Source organism: Chaetura pelagica, unplaced genomic scaffold (assembly GCF_000747805.2).
Source record: "Chaetura pelagica isolate M959 unplaced genomic scaffold, ChaPel_1.0 scaffold16, whole genome shotgun sequence".
Taxonomy (NCBI): Eukaryota; Metazoa; Chordata; class Aves; order Apodiformes; family Apodidae; genus Chaetura; species Chaetura pelagica.
In genome coordinates this window covers 2,021,992-2,026,158 of record NW_009953721.1, presented here as the reverse complement: position 1 = coordinate 2,026,158, position 4,167 = coordinate 2,021,992, and positions in this window count along the sequence as shown.

Sequence of the window (4,167 nt, the reverse complement as noted above, 5' to 3'; positions counted from 1 at the left end):
CTAGCAGTTACTAAAGAAAGAGTTAGGGTATCCAAAATACACTCTCTAGAAAAGCCCATTAACCCTACCCTACACCACCACAGTGCTTATGTCCTGCATTACAAGAAAACCTGAAGATTTGTTAAACAAAAGTGCAGGAAAGGTTCTCAAGCTCAAAATATTATCCTTTAAAAGACTCAGTATGAACCACAAAGGCTACCTTTACAAGCCTTTTTTTTAAAAGACTGTTCATTTGTAAAGGTAAATTTTCCTTGTTGGACCTAAGGGCCACATGGTGGGAAGCTTTCTGGAGAGGGCAAGAAAATGGTATCAAACAGTTCTACAGCTTTCAAGCTACTGGTTATGATTTTTCAAATGTTCAGGTTTTGGTTTAAGACCAGAGATGTAGTGAGAACCCTGACTTTTAACTGCTTCAGCTTTCTCCATATATGACAGAAGTAATACCACTGATTGTAGCTGACCAGTTGCAAGAGATGCTTCAAGGTACTCAGCAGAAAAGATCTTCAAATTTCTTTAAGTAAATTTCAAGGCAAGAATAAAGCAGGACTTAATTTAGAAAAGTAACCAAAGTTGCAAAACCAAAACAAAATCAAAGACTGCAATCAAAGTTTGTTTGGCTTTGTTTGGTTTTTTTTCCTGGGAAAGGATGGAGGGTCTGTTACTAATCTCCAGTGACACAGCTCTTTGGACTGTGTGGACCTTATTCAGGTGGCTTACCATTCCACCCTGAACTAGCTCTTAATAACAGTAGATCTTTCAGCAGTGTGCTAAAACATCAGAATCTAGCAGTGTATTAGTGCACAGTGAACTGGTCATCTCTATTATCTCCATGTGTTAGCAAGGCTTCATAGTCAACTATCAGTCCAAAGCATTCGTATGGAATTCGTAATTCCTCCAGAAAAGTCAGCCAGCACACATACTCGTTAAACTACTGCAGACCGCATTTGTTACTACTTCTAGAAATTCAGAACAAAGTACAATTTATAGCTATACACACTATGGATACAGACCTTTTGATAACAGACAAAAAAGCAAATGACAGGCAGGTAATAATTTGGGGCAATTCCCTCGCAAACATTATTTATAATAACCCTCCTTTCACTTTGCAGCAAATTGCAACATATGAACTGCAGCACTACAGATTGCATTAAGGCTAAATGTGACTTCAAAATAAATGTTCTTTTTGTATTAATGTAGCATTGCAGAATTTTACAGTCCTCCAATTTGACAGAAAATCTAAAAAATCACATTGCAATCACACACAGAATTGCAGCTTAGTTTTCTTCTGGGAGAACTCAAATCACAACAAAGAATGTGAAGATGCCTCATCATGTACTGCTGCAGCTAAGAAAATCACAGTTCCTCCTTTTGGCCATGGTCCTCTCTATGCATGCGACTGTCTGCACACAACACCTTGACATGTGTTTGCAGCTATCTGTGTGCTTCAGTACAATCTGTTCAAAATGGCTGGATTTGCTGGCTTTTCCCACGCCAGTGGCTGGCATCACATTGAGAGATACCACCCAAAAGAGAACCTCAGCACAAGAATTTATATCTCTAGAAGGCACAAGGCCAAGATGCAGTGCTTTTACATCAGTGACACATACTATTGTCATGACTCCTCAACACAAGTTGCATTTCAAAACACTGCGTTGGTGAGAAGACACAGATCCTAGACTAGTTTCCTTCCTCTCCCCACCAGTTTCCTCAGAAGGACCCTGCAACAGTAGCTAGAGCATGGCATTTTTGTTGACTTACATGCAGTGGACTGTTTCAACATCCAAGCAAAGATGTGGTATGCAACTACATTGATGCAGAAAGTAAACCTTCTGTTATGCAATAGCTTAGGAAAATTGCTTCTAACTAAAGCAAGAAACAAGGATCAATTCCTGTAGCAAGTCAACAGGATGGTGTCTTGGAAAGCCACCCTCATTATACACTACGTGTATAGACTCTCTTAGCAACACATGGACAGCAGCAAGCAGAAGGTTGTCCATTGCACACTAACTGTTGCAGTGTTTTCCAGACACCTACATTTAGTTTGTCACACATGACCATGTCATTAAGAAGTTGCTTCTGTCCCACCTCTTGATTTACTACCAACCATTATGAAGAGATGAGTTTTGCAGCACCCACAGCTGCAAGCCCCTTCATATGCAGGATAAAAAAGAGATCTTTGAAACACAGGACAGGAGTAACTAAGAACTAGCAAGATGCCCTGTCTCCATAATGTAATAAGTAACAGCCCAAGTCTCCATAAATTCAGATGTAATTCATCAATGCCTTCACAGTGAAGTTTCACCATGTCCAGGAAGATGAACAAGTTTCTAAGAAACTTCAGATTCTGAGGTTTGTCACACGAACATTCATCATATTGCATCAGGTACAGTAAACCCTGATGCAGCAAGTGCCTGTGGCATTTGAAAGATCAGTTAACAGTTGCAGGACTGTTATGTACCATGAAAGCTTTCTGTTTAAGGCTTTTTCTGCTGGTGCAGGTCTTGCCAAATGAAAAAATAGATGAATCCCTTACCTCTGCTGGAACATGCAGAGTCACTGTACACAATACTAAAGTAGCTACCAAAGAGTGGCCAAACAGCCTAGGAACTTTTCAACACTCATTCTCAGTTACAGTAGGACAGCAAACTTGGAAAATGGAAGTGGTTTTGGACAAACCAAATATATACACTGATATGCTATACTCCAATTTATCTACTTGCTAAACATAGAAACTTAGAGAAACAAATAAGCAAAGAGAAAAATATCCAACAGCAGTTACAGCTGCACTTAAGAATGAATCAAAATGTTGCTCATTGCTTTTTCTTTTTTAACTTACACTATGTATGCAGAAGGACATATAAAATGCATTGAAGAATTACTTATGTTACAAACAGATGTGCTTTTTTTGTTTTGTTTTGGGTTATTTTTGTGTCCCTGCTTATTAATTTCAGGTATAGAGAAACCTTCTCTCAGAAGGTACTGGATTCACAAGCCAAGATTCAGGTTATGGCAGCTGAGTCACTGTTTTCAGCACAACTAGTAATTCAGGCCTAGCATTCATCTGTACTTAAGACACCAGTAAATAAGGCTATATAACAATTCAGAAAGTATCACTGAGCTGTGTAACTGACTAGAAATGAGTTGCCAAATCAGATTTCCACTTTAACAGCTGCAAACTGCAGAGTGCCTCAGGGTTTAACTCTGGGAGACTGTTCCTTTGTCGAAGGTGAGAACGACACAGTCAATCAGATACTTAAATGGGAAAAAAACATCAAACAATGAAAAAAAAGCCTCATGACTTTTCCTTCAGTAATGCCATAAACACAAAACAAGGTAATGGAGAACGGTAGTAGGGCCATTTTATCATCTTGAACAGCGCATGACAGTCAATAGTGATTCATGACATGCAGTAAGGAGTTCAAATCCTTTCAAGTATTTACCTCTTGCAAGACTACTTAAAGGCTCCTGAGAAAAATGTCACCACCACTACCACCAGAATCACCCCTCTCTGTAATCAGGACTTACCACCCCCAAATAACTGCACTTCTCAAGGTATGCCAAGTACTTGTGCTTTGGAAACTGCTCTTTAAGCCTGTCAAATAGGCTCTACCTGGAGTCACAGTGAAAGTCATAAGAACCTCTCAACAATCACTGAGACCTGTCTGGACACCTTGTTAAACTGAGAGATTTCACTACCCATTCTATGTGGGGGAGCAGACCAATCAACTTCTCTAGTAATTACATCATTTGAAACTGTCATAGCAGAATACTTTCCCTCTTCTAACAGCAAGCAAGGGCAGATCTGATTGGAGCTCCTCCCTCTACCCAAGAAAGGCGTGAACAAGACTTCCTTCACCACAACCACTCCTCCTCTTACTCCCCAAGACAGAAAAGATAACAATTCAAAGAAATGAAAGTCATTTATAATTCAATCAATTTTGCTGTAGCACCTAAAGAGGAAGGCACTTTACATCTAGGTCAAGACATAGGTTCAAGCACATTCAAAATATACTGATGAGCAGCAAGTGAGGTGTGAACAGGACCAGGCTTCCACCAAAGCAGACAAAGGAAGGGACTGTATAAATTCCAGAGCAGAGACTACACGAGGGAAAAAAAAAAAAAAAAAAAAAAAAAAAAGGGATTTTTTATTCGTCATGGGTCCACCAC